The 14,353-nt window shown below is 44.3% G+C and overlaps 1 protein-coding gene across 7 annotated transcripts in view; it reads right to left on the bottom strand.

Moving 5' to 3' along the window:
* The window catches only part of FRMD4B (FERM domain containing 4B), a 334,728-nt gene that overhangs the window by 126,951 nt on the left and 193,424 nt on the right, over positions 1–14,353 (bottom strand). Inside the window, exon 1 of one of the 7 annotated variants that reach the window (XM_049715806.1) lies at positions 11,661–11,679. The exons of the other annotated variants lie outside the window; for them this stretch is intronic. The gene's annotated coding sequence lies outside the window, so the exon portion shown is untranslated. Of the gene's footprint in view, positions 1–11,660; positions 11,680–14,353 lie in introns of those variants that run through there. 7 annotated transcript variants of the gene reach the window in all.

The following is a 14,353-nucleotide window of genomic DNA, read 5'->3' as shown; positions in this document are numbered from 1 at the left end:
TTTCTTTGGATCTCCCTTGATCTAGTCAATGTGCCTTTTGTCAACACACAATTTTATCCTAGAGAGTTTAATAGTGAATTTTTTTTTAGGTGTATCTGTCCACCTCATGACAACCATGGGCAGTGGTGCCCATGTCTGTACAACTTGATTCTACCCCTTTGGCCTCAGTTGATTGGGTGAGGGGAAAGACACCTGACCTAAGCTGGGCCAGTCAGAACCTCAGTCCAGGGAATCTGGCATTGAGTCTGAGTGGATGAAAATATGGTGGTTGTGGGGCAGCCACTGTCTGCTGCATGTGGAGAGAAAGGAAAACCATCTGCAGAGAGAATGAAGAAGACAGGGAGCTAGAAGGAGGCCAGAGAAATCACGCAGCCTAAGAGGAAAAGCTTCAGAATTGCTGTCAGGGTCCCTACGTCTTTCCAGTCACTTTTAGCCCGTTCCACTGGTCTGGGTGAATCCTGTTCTTTTTTTTTAAATTTATTTTTTAATTGACGTATAGTTGATTTGCAATGTTGTGTTAATTTCTGCTGTACAGCAAAGTGACTCAGTTACACACGAGTACATTCTTTTTAATACTCTTTTCCATTACGGTTTATCCAGAATCCTTGTTCTTGAGTTCCATAAAACATCCCTGTATTCCTTCAATGAATCCACTTTTTCCCTGCCTCCCTCTCTTAAGCTAACTTGAGTTGGAGTCTGCTTATTGCAACTAAAAGCATCTTCATACGACACCACAGGTATCTATACCTAAACAAAGGCAAAAGATCCCAGAGGACACACTCCCCGGATGATGTCATTAATATGGTAAAATCATCTGCTCAGAATCACTGATACTCCCATCATGGACAATACATCAGCCAAGAGAGAGGCTGACATCTGGGGTGGGGGGCCTGGGGAAGGGACTAAACAAACACCCCACCATGTGATGTGATGATACACACACACAAACTGGAGAAGGGCAGTGCAGATGAACTGGGGAGAAACTGCTACAGTTTTATGCCCACACTGGCACACTTGAATCCTGGCATATCTGAGCCCACAGTCCTCACCAAGCCCTTTCCTACGTGGGAGGATGGCTCCTCCGGGAGCTCAAAGGGCTAATTTGATCATTAATAACCACAGAAAAACCTGCCCTTGTCACTTAAATCAAAAGTTGAAAGGTGGTGGATGTATCTTGTTGGTCAAAACAATGCTTATGAATAAATTTCAGTTGCTGCTATTAGAAATCAGGAGATGCCATTTAAAAAAAATTTAGATGGTAAGGTCTAGAAACACTGGGCTGGATTTCCTTCATGGCCACATGTGGCCAGGGTAGAGCAGAACAGCCCCCTCTGTAGGTAGTGTTGGTGGTCTCTGGCTCACACATGTGTATTATCTGCCAGGTTCCTGGGAGTCCTACTATGTGAATAAGAAAACTACATTCAAGTTCACTCTGTACCAGGGAAGAGACACAACCAAACGTCAAAGGAAGGCCTGCTGTGCACCAGGCAAAGGATTTGACACCTGACCCTCATTAACATAAAGTATTCCAAAATAACTGACCAAAAGTCAGGTAGTCCTAATGCAGACCTTCCAGTGTAACAGGGTTTCTAACAAAGTTTAGGGGGATAAAATTTCAAATCCAAGCTACGTGTGAACCAAGTGTGAACCAATGCATTTATGTGATGGTAAGAGAAAAACAGAAGAGACTTCAGAATAAAAGTACCACTCATGTTCTCTTCTTTTAAAAAAATACTATTTCAATCTCTACACAAGCCTATGAAAGGAGGCATCCTCATTTCAAGCACCAGGAAACTGAGGCCTGAGAAATGATGGAACTTGTACAAGCGTTCTAAGCCAGACTTGGGCTCACAATCATATTTTCTCTCTTACTACCTCTGTTACCTTAAAAAAGTTACTCAGTCTTTCCAAACCTCATAAGCAACGTCCTGACAGCTTTTAATCTGACACTCTTGAAAGTGAAATATACCGCTTCTGAGGACCACATTTATTATAGTCCCCATGTGCTTGAAAATTAACAAGCAAACAGCTAAACTTTTCTGTAATCCATTTATCCTCCCATTTAAAAAAAAAAAAAAGCTTTTTAATGGGAGGAATATTACTAACCCATTTTAAAGAAGATAAATGACAGGTAAAGTTAAAAAGTACATGGTGGAAACATTCTCCAGAGATGATGGAGCAGAAATAAAAAGAGAGAGGGGAACATTAGTTCCTGTGTCCTTCTGTGACCCTGCCACCTGGCTAGGCATTTTATTTATTTATGTATTTTTGGCTGCATCACATGGCATGAGGGATCTTAGTTCCCTAATCAGGGATCGAACCCATGCCCCCTGCAGTAGAAGCACGGATTCTTAACCACTGGACTGCCAGGGAAGTCCCTGGCTAGGTATTTTAATAATAGCCTTTCTACATTCCAGGCACTGCACTAATCACTTTACATGTATTAACATATGCAAGCCCTTGTGATACTCACATGAGACAGGTAATCTTATCTCCCAATAACACAGGAGAAGGAGGTTACTAGAGAGATTATAAATAACAAGATACATAAATGGCAGAACTAGACCCAAACTCAAAGTCCAAGCTCTTAACCACTTAGCTACCCACTAGGTACTCCCTACACTATAAAGTGACAAATTGTGGGAAAGCCTTCCCACAGAGCCCATTTTCAGGAGAGGAGATGAGTGGGTAGAAAGGGAAAAACAACGCGTCATAAAGCAGGTGTGAAAAGTCATCTCAGTACCAGGGCAAAATCATTTGACTAGAATTAGTTAGAATTGTAGAACTTAGAGTCTTGGAAGGGATCTAATCACCGCCGCTTATTTGGAATGTGGGGAAATTAAGGAAAGATGTGCCTGGTGCCACACAGCAAGTCAATGTGAGCCCCAGGATTAAAACTCAGGACTCTGGAACCTAAAAAATAAAACCAACTAGTGAATATAAGAAAAAAGGAACAGACTCACAGATATAGAGAACAAATTAGTGGTTACCAGTGGGGAAAGGAAAAGGGGGAGGGGCAAGATAGGGTAGGGGATTCACCCGTACAAACTACTATGTATAAAATGAATAGGGGGCTTCCCTGGTTGTGGAGTGGTTGAGAGTCCACCTGCCGGTGCAGGGGACACAGGTTCGTGCCCCGGTCCGGGAAGATCCCACATGCCGCGGAGCGACTGGGCCCGTGAGCCACGGCCGCTGAGCCTGCGCGTCCGGAGCCTGTGCTCCGCAACGGGAGAGGCCACAACAGTGAGAGGCCCGCATATCGGGGAAAAAAAAAAGTCTACAAGGATATATTGTACAGCACAGGGAATATAGCCAATATTTTATAATAACTTTAAATGCAACATAATCTTTAAAAATTGTGAATCACTATGTTGTACACCTGAAACTTACATAATAAAACTCAGGACTCTGTCTTCCAGGCCTGACATGAGGTAAGCATGAGGTTACTCAGCTGCTAAATACCACCTTATGCAAATGCACTTCTTTTCCCAACAAATGGATTTGTTTCTTTTAATTTTTTAAAAATACCGTAAACATAAAAAGAAAAAAAAACTGGGCATTTCTTACTTATTTTCAAACATGACTCCCACTGAAGCTTTCTCTTCTAATTTCATCCACAGGAGTTATATTTGAAGGGAGCTGTTCATGGATCACAATGATTATACCTACACATTCAAAATCACCTTTGAGCCCCATAGAGACCATCAGAGCAGTTTCGGATTTAGCTCCTACCCAGTGACAGCTAATAGCAGCAATGCCTCGCGTGGAATAGAAGAACATGTAAGAAATTGATCTCTTTGGAAAGTTTCGCTTGACACCCACCCAGACTTGATACCCTTCCCACCACCCTCTCCCGTCTTCAACCTCCAGAAATCGGAGGTTAAAATTGTGCATGTTGGATTAAAACTCCCACCTCAGTGGCTGCCCTGCGTTTGCTCCCCAGATGATAGAGCAGGTCCTCAGAGGCTAAGCGCTGAGTGCTGGTGGAAGGACCTTCTCCATCTGGTCAGTGGTTAAATGAGGAAGATCAGAAGGGAAGTGAGAACTGGCAAGAACTCTGGCTTCATGGGGTGCGCTGATGTGCAGCCTATAGTGGGGTTCAAGTCTGTGTGAACTTTACCCTCATGCCCCACCAAATCCCAATCCCACTACCTGACTCAGGAGAGGAGAGCAGAGAATCGGTAAAACAAACAAAAAACAAACGAAATAAAACCCAAAAAAACCCCTAAGGCAAGTCAAGATAGGGCAGGGTGGGATCATTCCTAATGACCGGGAGCCGCTTAGAAAGCAACAGGAAATACCAAAAAAGGACCAGAAGCCCAGCCTACTTTGGTTTTGCTTTAGTAGCTCTTTGGAACACGGAAATATAAAAGCTTGGTAAGGAAGCAGCGAGCTTCATTTCCTCTCTCTCATTCCCTTTTGACCTTTTCTGAAAGTTCAGCAAAAGAGGACCTGTCTCATTAAAATGACTCCCCAAGATTTTTTGTGGGATGACCTATCCACCATCATTAGAGTCTAATCTTGCCTGGATGTGTGCAAAATCAGCTACCTAACCGGGCTTGGTGCTTTTGAGTCCAATTTCCGTATGGCCCTGTGAATGATCTCTTCAAAATACAGATCCAGTCCCTTCACTTGTCTGCTTAAAAACGCCCAGGGGCTTCTCAAGCAATACAATGGAGAATCCGACTCCTTGCCTCGCTCACAGTGTCCACATAACCTGACTCACCACCCTCTCTAACTTAATGTCCAACCCATCTGCCTTGCCTGGACACACCAGCCATACTGACCTTTTCTTTTTTCTTATCTTTATCTTTATTTATTTATTTGGCCACCCAGCATGTGGGATGTTAGTTCCCGGACCAGGAATCGAACCCACGCCCCATGTAATGGAAGCGCAGAGTATTAACCACTGGACCGCCAGGGAACTCCCGACCTTCTTTTCTTCCTCAGAATAAAGCCTTGTTCCTACTTTGAGACTTTGCATATGCTGTTCCCTCTGTCTGGAATGCTCTTTTCCCAGATCACGGCACGACTGGGTGCTTTTGCATCTTTTAGATGTTAAATCAAATGTCACCATCCCCAAAAGGCCTTCCCTATCCTCAGTGTAAAGTACAGCCTGGACACTGTCTCTCATACCACACTGCTTTATTTTCTTTGTAGCTAGTATTTCTTTTTGGTTGTTGTTTGTTTATCCTCTATCTTTCACCACCAGAATGTAAACTCCACGGGAGAGGCCTTGGTTGATTTGTTTACCATTGTATCCCCAGGGCCTGGAACAGGGCCTGGTACACAGTAAAATGTGGGCAATAAATCTCTGCTCAGGGGAGGAATACTTTAACTGGTCAGAGTCTAGACACAGGTACCAATGAAATATTCACAAGTGATTTAAACATGTAGAGCATAATGTAAAGTGAGGATGTTCCAAAAACACCTCTCAAGCCTTGACCCAGACAGACTTACACATTTAAAAAACAAGCTTTCCACCCAGAGAACAAGGTGAGCTATTAATTCCTCACGAGATGAGACATCCTGGAGGAATTGGAGAGAGGGACGTATCTAGGACGTTCTTACTTTGGGATCTATTGAGTGGACAGGGTTTTAGATTTCACCCACATGATGTCAACTCCAGCTGAACAGGGTCCCTTTATATCATCTCTGGGTGCTGAGTGAATATGAGCTATTGACACTCTCGTTCAGAGAATGGCCTAGACTGACACAGATGTCTCCAATCCCAGTCAGCTGCGATTTCCCCTCACGGTCTTTCAAGACGGTGCCTGCCCTCCCAGTGTGCAATCACTGGGAACTTCTTTTTTCACTATCAACCAACCATTCTCCTAGCTTCTAGGAAGCATGTAGGACATGTCACACGAGTGCTAAGCACTTCATGTGGGTAGTATCTTCCTTCATGCTGTGAACAACCCTAGGAGGAAGAAGTTTTATTGTTGAGATTTTATAGGTGGCATAACTACTGAAGGGCAGAGAGGTTCAGTAACTTATCTAGGGTCATGTTGCTGTGACCTGGGGTAGAATCTCAGGACCATTAGTCGTATCAAAGTAGGACTCTTGGGCGTCCCTTGCAGGTTCACTGGGACTGGAGTAGGAAAACGAGAGACAGTAAGTAAGGAAAAAGCACCCGTGGCATAAAAGCAGCAGAAGAGGAAAGGAAAATGGGCCGGGGTGGGGAGAATTCAGTTAACCAAATATGAAATTGAGTAGCTGAGTAATCTGCCTTAGAAAAAATGTTAGTAAGTAACTGTTGCGGTGGGCTGGCTCTTTCCAGAGACCTTTCTTTTATTTACATGGGCCTTTTCAATTCTCTCATGACAACCCTGTGAGGTAGATTCCAATCCTGCTTCACTGTGTAGGTGAGAAAACTGAGGTTCAGAGAAGGTAACTGACAGACCCCAGCCCACAGGTCTCCACTAGGTCGAAGAGCTAGAAGGAGGCAGAGTAGGACTTAAATTCAGGCATCTGATTCGCAGTTTGCCCTGCATGGCCGTGTTACACGACTTCTGTTACAATGTTATTTCCCACCCATTCGTCTTTTGTTTTTTCAGAAGTATTTATTTATTTATTTATCTATCTATTTATTTATTTTTGGCTGCGTTGGGTCTTCATTGCTGTGTGCAGGCTTTCTCTAGTTGCGGTGAGCAGGGGCTACTCTTCATTGCAGTGTGCGGGCTTCTCATTGTGGTGGCTTCTCTTGTTGCAGAGCACCGGCTCTAGGTGCACAGGCTTCAGTAGTTGTGGCTCGCGGGCTCAGTAGTTGTGGCTCACGGGCTGTAGAGCTCAGGCTCAGTAGTTGTGGCACATGGGCTTCAGTAGTTGTGGCTCATGGGCTCTAGAGCACAGGCTCAGTAGTTGTGGCTCACGGGCTTCAGTAGTTGTGGCTCATGGGCTCTAGAGCTCAGGCTCAGTAGTTGTGGCTCACGGGCTTCAGTAGTTGTGGCTCGCAGGCTCTAGAGAGCAGGCTCAGTGGTTGTGGTGCATGGGCTTAGTTGCTCCCTGGCATGTGGGATCTTCCCAGGCCAGGGCTCGAACCCGTGTCCCCTGCATTGGCAGGCGGATTCTTAACCACTGCGCCACCAAGGAAGCCCCCACCTATTAGTCTTACATATTAAATCACACATAGCTTAGGCATTTTACATATCATCTTGATCACCAAGCATGTTCTGGAAAAGCTTGATCTAGATTCACCAAACCACAGCTGCTTGGTTCCTGCCACTATCTGAAAGCAAGGTCAGAGGTTTGCAAAGGTTTTCGTAATCACCTTTCCTCGGCTATCTCCTGGCCATACACTGAAGAAATATGGGCGGCCGCTAAAAACGCTGTCTATGTGTTTGTTAATGATTTTCAGTGAGTATCAGGATGGAATTAACCCTGCCTCTTGTGCTGCCAGCCCTGTCCTGCTTATGTGAACACTCTGGGTGTAGGATGATTACCTATCGGTTAGGTGGCTGCCTGGGCCTAACTCTGTTATTCTAGTCTTAAGATGCAGTCTAGCACACAGTGCAATTAATTCAATGTGGAGAAGCTCTGGATCGTGTGTTCATTCATTCACTCAACCAATATTTACCGAGCACCTCCTACATGCGAGCACTGTTCTCGATACTAATATATATTTGCAAACGAGATCCACAGGGCACTGTCTCTGGAGCTTGTCCTACAGTGGGATTTCTCAACGTTGGCACTACTGATATTTGAGGCCAGATAATTCTTTGCTTGGGGGGGTGCCCTTGTGCATTGTAGGATGTTTAGCAGCACCCCTGCCTCTACCCAACAGATGCCAGTACTCCCTCCCTCCTTGCGACAACCAATGTCTCCAGACCCTGCCGAATGTCTCCCGGAGGACAAAATCATCCCTGGTTGAGAACAACTGCTCTAGAGATAAGGAGAAGAAAAGAACAATGGTGGTAGGGTAGGGATAGATTAGAAGTTTGGGAATGACATGTACACAAGGCTCTATTTAAAACAGATAACCAACAAGGACCTACTGTATAGCACAGGGAATTCTGCTCAATATTCTGTAATAACCTAAATGGGAAAAGAATTTGAAAAAGACTAGATACATGTATATGTATAACTGAATCACTCTGCCGTACACCTGAAACTAATACAACATTGTTTGTTGTTTTTTGGTGTTTTAAAAAATATTTATTTATTTAGGCTGCACCACGTCGTAGTTGCCGTACGTGGGATCCTCGTTGTGGCATGCAGGATCTCCAGTTGCCATGCAGGATCTTTTACTGCGGCATGCGGACTTCCTAGTTGCGGCATGCGAACTCTTGGTTGTGGCACACACGCGGGATCTAGTTCCCCGATCAGGGATCGAACCTGGGCCCCCTGCACTGGGAGCGCATAGTCCTACCCACTGGACCACCAGGGAAGTCTCTAACACAACACTGTTAATCAATTATACTCCAATATAAAATTTAAAAAAAAAACAATTAAACAAGGTATTTTCAGATAAGAATAGGGCTCTCAAATAGCTCAACTGGCAATGCAGTTAAGTTCTGAGCACGTGCAAAATGCACTTCGAAGCTCACTTCTTAACCAGGAAGCACGAGACTTCAGGAAGTGGATGAGGAGAACTTAAATTGGACCACTGCTCTTGACGGGTGGCTCCCAGGAGAGATTGGAGGGATAACCCTGTTTTCTGGATGTTAGCATACAACTGCTAGCCCCCTTTCTGCCTGGCAGAGGCTGGAGAAAAGCAAACAAGAAAAGCTATTTCTGTGGCTTCAGCATCAACCTGGCAAGCAATTTCAGTCAACTTTAGCAGACATTCCCCGGGGAAGGCATTCTCATAAAAGACAATCCCTTATCAGATCATCTCCTGATCTCATAAGGCTGGTGAAAAGAAAAGCCAGGTTTGAAAGAGAGAGAGAAAGGGAGAGAGAGAAAGGAAGAGAGAGAGAGAGAGGGAGAGAGAAAGGGAACAACTTATTAAGTCTGGAACGGAAGGCCATCAGGAGAAACCAGCCTGGTGTCAATGAGGTGCACACAGGATTTAGAATCAGGAGGCTTGGGTTTGTGTCCCGGCTTTGCCATGTAACTAAGAGTATGGCCTGAAAATCAGAGTCTCTCTCTAAACCTCCATTTCTGTCCCTGTAAAATGGGTAAGAATCAATCTCATTTAGCTTTGTTTGTCTCTTGTATTAATGCAGGTTGAACCTAAAAGTTTACTTCAGAAGATAGTCATATCACCTGTCATACGCTCAAGTTAATCGGCACCGATTATGCGTTAGGGTCTGTGCTAAGCCTGACATGCTTTATCAGCCCTACCGTAGTGCAGTGAGTCTTATAATTAGTGGAAATGATTTGTAAGCTGTTGAGTGCTATTATGTTATCTGTACGTGGTTATTTTAAGCTGGTTCAACGGTTGTTTTTCTTAAGGAAAAAGTTCTGCTGGGTTATTAAGAGGTCAAACTGTCACACTAGAGTTGAAGACTCAAACTGCCAGTGAAACCCTGGAGAGAGCAGGCAACCCACTAGCTGGGGATTAATTCCATTCTGATTTCTCAGTGATAATCAAGAGATTAACTCAAATCCACCATTTGGAGCTGCCTGTGTGAACAAAGCTGGGGAAACTCTTGCAAACTCTTGCTCTGTACCTGATGGCCACCAAATGGTGTCCTGGACTAGCTACTCTTGTTTGCACTAACACAAAACAGAAGCGAATATATGTTGACTGCCTTGTCTATGTCCTGTGCTTTGGCATACATTTTATCCATTGAATTCTCACAACCATCCTGCCACGTAGACATTTTTGGCCCTTTGTTTTACACCAAAGAAGCTGAGACCCCAAGAGGTTGAAAGCGACTTGCCCAAGGGTCCCAGCTAATAAGGGGCTGAGCCAGGTTCAAGAAGGAGCTCACCAAAGAACAAGGGGAAAAACAGGTGACATAGCTTCATGAAAACAGGGTTCTCTGTATAAATTCATACTCTGCCTCGTCTTCCAATTAGAAACTCGGATGAGGCACTGATGAGAGACTGTCAAATGTTTATTTTCAGAAAACCATGCAGGATATTTCTGCTGCTTTTTTTTTTTTCCCAGAAAGAAACATCCTCTTTACTTAAAACCAGTCGTTAGGCTGTATTTTTAGGTATCGTGGTACAGTATCGATGAGTCAAAAAAGAAAAGAAAAAATGGGAGGGCACAGACACTGTAAACAGGAAAAGTCACAAAGTGGAACCAAGAAAAGCTGAGAACACAGCCCGTGGGCCATGGGGGATTTTCGTTCTTGTCTGCATTTCAGGTTGACCAGAAAAGAAGTTCTCCGGTCGCCGGGTAGAAAATGGAAATTTTAGCTTCAGTGATTATGCAAGTAGCAGACACCCTGTGGTTTGGAAACTTTTTGCTTTGCCAACTCAGTTTTCTCTTTTCCCGTGAAAAACAGCCTGTAGGAAGGAGCGAAAGTACTGCGTCTTTCAAAAACTTGAAGATAAAAACTTAAAGACAAGCACAGCTCGGGTGGAGGGATTTTAAAAATAAACTACCATACTTGTAATTTAAAGATACTCTGGGTACTGTTTATTCAGTGCAGCACATTTGGAAATCTGGACTCAATATAAGCCATCCACAGAGCAAACAAATCACATATATTGCCCTGAAAACCTAAACGTGTGCAAAAATTAACTAGAAAACCTAAATCAACTTTACCCTAATTTTAGAGGACACGCTTACTGTCCGAGTTTTCATGTTTCAGTTTTTTCATCAGCTTGTTAGAATGTCTCTGCTTTATGCTTTTCAAAATCTCTTCGTTCTTTGGGGTTCATGTATAAGGAGAGGCTGAAATAAGTCCTTAGGGAGTTTATAATTAATACAAATGGATTCTACTAGGTCCAGAGTCCTAGCTTGGTGGACAGAAATGTCATATTTGGGTAGGGGATTTAGCAAAGCATTACCAAATAATGAAAACAAAAAAGTCAAACTCATTTGGGCCAATATAGAAAAATTCTTAATGTCCAAGACCCATTTTACCATCACAGAATAAACCTTCCCCCACTCAACCCAGATGCTTCTAATACTCGGTGATGAAACTTTAATGTCGCCTAACGCAGGTTGTGTTTTCAAAGAGGATTCAGTCTTTTTTTGAGGCTAACATGGGATTCAAAGATTAAAACAGAGCAAATCATAAACTGGAAGGCCACAGGTCAAGATGAGAGAAATTTGAAATAGGAACCCAAGAAGACTTCTGCGTGAGCACCAGGAAACAGAATGAGGAGAAAAGAATCCTTTGAGGGAGAGAATGGTGATGTGGAGCCGTCTCCTAACAGCTCATGAGCATCTACTGTCCCATTTTCAAGCTGGTTTTTAAGCACAACCAATATTAAAAATTAAAGTATGTCAACTTAAATCGAAATAAATTACATTAAAAACAAGGGTAATAAATGCTCACTAAATTGGAAATAAATTCATCACTTTCCAATTATTTTACTCCCTTTTACTATTCTCTTTGCTCTTGAGGTTTTCAATGTCTAGTGAATCAGTGAAAGCAATGCTCTTTAATGGTACCTAATGCTCATCTTTCCCCAACTCAGTGTTGTGACCTTGGTAACATGAAGTCGGTCAAGGTGAGAGTATTTACACCATGGAAATTGGCAAATACAACCAATCAGTACCCTTTTCCCCAGACAGCTGGTTGTTAACTACTTACCAGCACACCGCTGGGGAAGTTCGATGGGAGAAGGAGGTCTGGGGGCAGGGTGCTGCTCTGAGCTCTAGGTCAAGATGTTGAGGCCACTGAGAGACCACATGACAAAGAGGAAAGAACAGAGGCTTTAGATTCCGACACAACTGTTCAAAGCTCAGCTGACTTAACTTTCCTAGGACTTACTTATTACATCTCTAAAATGGGGCTAGAAATGCCTACCAACAGAGCACAGAGCTTGACAGAGGCCAACATAACCGGGGCTTGTTATACTTTATTATTGTACTTGAAAAAATCCCCAGGGGACAAGCTCATTGCTGAGGTTCTCCTGACCCAGGACTACAACTCGCATATCAAATGTTCAGTGTCATTTGCTTTCCCTGTTCTTTTGCTACTGGAATGTAAGTTTCATTTGCTGCTGCTTTCCTAGCCCCTAAGACGGTGCCTAGCCCATTGTGGAGCTAAATAAATATGTGTGGAATAAATGAATTTCCCTTCATTTCCAGCTCCTGATTCCCCCCCACCCTTTTTTTTTTTGGTACGAGGGTCTCTCACTGCTGTGGCCTCTCCCGTTGCGGAGCACAGGCTCCAGACGCGCAGGCTCAGTGGCCATGGCTCACAGGCCCAGCCGCTCCGTGGCATGTGCGATCTTCCCGGACCGGGGCACGAACCCGCGTCCCCTGCATCAGCAGGTGGACTCTCAACCTCTGTGCCACCAGGGTAAGCCCCTGATCCACTTTTGAGTTTTCTGCCTATTTCTACTGTTAAGGTCTCATTGGCAAGTGAGGGACTCCTCGGCTTCTTAATGGCCAGATTCCTTCTGGAATCTATCAGACCATTGGAACTCTGCTAAAGCACGCCACTGTGACCTTAAAGCCTCGATGAAAGACGTTTCCACCTTTTTCATGACAAGCAGAATTGAGCCTGTGTCATTATGCTCTGTCGGCAAGTTTCTCCCCATTTCTATTCCTGCTCTGAAATAATCTCAGTTCCGTTCTGCCCCCGTCAGAAGGGACCAGCCTTGTGAGAGGAAATCTCACCCGACACTTGGGGCTGTAACCAGGGAACCAAATATCTCCCCCTGCGGCCCTGCCTCAGTGTTGTTTCTTACATGTGCTCTCATAGAGCAGCATTTCTGAAGGTTGGGGGTGGTGGTGGTGTGGTCCTTTAAAGAAGGATGGCTGCCTCTCTTAAGAGTGGCCTGGATGGTGGATTACGCAAAGTCATTGGCAAGTCATCAATTTCCAGAATTTCTAGTGCTTTTCTGATCATACTTGCTCTAGTCGGGGCGGGGGGGTAAATCAGGTTGGAGCCGCCCATTCAGCTACTTGGTTCAGGGCAGTGCTTAGGCGCAGCCCCTCACAAGTCCAGTGGGCATGATGCCTGTTCCTGGTGCTGCCTCGAACTAGCTGGACACTTCAGGGAAGCCACTTACCTTCTTTGAGTAGCTGCTGTAAAATGGGGATAATTTTGCCTAAGTGCAATATAAGCGTCCCATAAGAAGCAGCCCTTACTACCTTTTAAAGTATAGTATATTATTTAAGAAGTGTGATGGTCAAGACCATAGGTTCTGGCGTTAGTCAGACTTGGGTTTAAATCCCAGCTCTCCTCTACAGCACCTGTTGGTCTTACACAGATACTTCACTTCTCTTGAGCCTTGGTTTCCTCACCTGAAAACAGGGATAATAATAGCACCCCCCTGCCCAGGGCTGGGAGGGTCACATGAGATAATATACATAAAATGCTTAGCAGAGTGTACACTTTACAAATGGTAATAACATGTAATATTATTATACTTTTCACTAATAAAAACCAGGTAATTGCTACAGGCCCCTTCAGTGTGGGTGTTCTCAAAGGCCACGTTCAGGTACTGAGCAGGTGGTGGGCAGGTTCTTTTCTGTCCCTGAACTCTACAGAAGAGAAGGAAGCAAGAAGCTCCGGCCATGTATAAACTTGTTCTGAATGTTTCAATTAGTAATAATATCACCTTGGCTGTCTGGAGTGCTTTAAACTTTCAAAGTGCCTTGGCCTCTATTTCTCCTTTGAAACTTTACAGCAAGTTTTGATGTGGCAGAAGTGTCATATCCCTATTTTTCTCTGTTAATTCATATCCTTTTCATACTTCAATTGAAGTATATTTGATTTATAATATCATGTTAGTTTCAGATGCATGGCACAGTGAGTCATTATTTTTGCAGATTATCCTCCATTTGTCATATCCATATTTTACAGATGAGGCCATGAAGGCTCAAAGAAGGGAAGTGACTTGTCTGTGGTCACACAGCTAGACAGAGCCAGATGGAGAGTTCCTTCTTTGTACTGCCCCACACCATCTCCTGGCCCTTATAAGAGTATTCACGAAAAAAGTAAAGTTAAAAGAAAAAACAAAACTAAAATATAAGCCAGCTCCTGCCTGCAATGCTTCCTCCTGTGCATTTTACAGTGGGAAGGCTCCCAGAACATTCCATTAGAATTGTAAAAGAGGATTCAGTGCTCCCAACCCAGGGGTGCTCTGGGGAATCTGCAGTGCTCCGTCAGCAGGGTCCTGCTGCCTTGAGCGCTCACCTTGTCAGTCCCTGAAGACTTTTTTTTTTTTTTTCGGTACACGGGCCTCTCACTGTTGTGGCCTCTCCCGTTGCGGAGCACAGGCTCCGGACGCGCAGGCTCAGCGGACATGGCTCACGGGCCCAGCTGCTCCG

Source organism: Orcinus orca, chromosome 10, assembly GCF_937001465.1.
Source record: "Orcinus orca chromosome 10, mOrcOrc1.1, whole genome shotgun sequence".
Classification (NCBI taxonomy): Eukaryota; Metazoa; Chordata; class Mammalia; order Artiodactyla; family Delphinidae; genus Orcinus; species Orcinus orca.
Note: the sequence above shows the minus strand (reverse complement) of the source record. Positions and strands in the feature narration are given on the sequence as shown.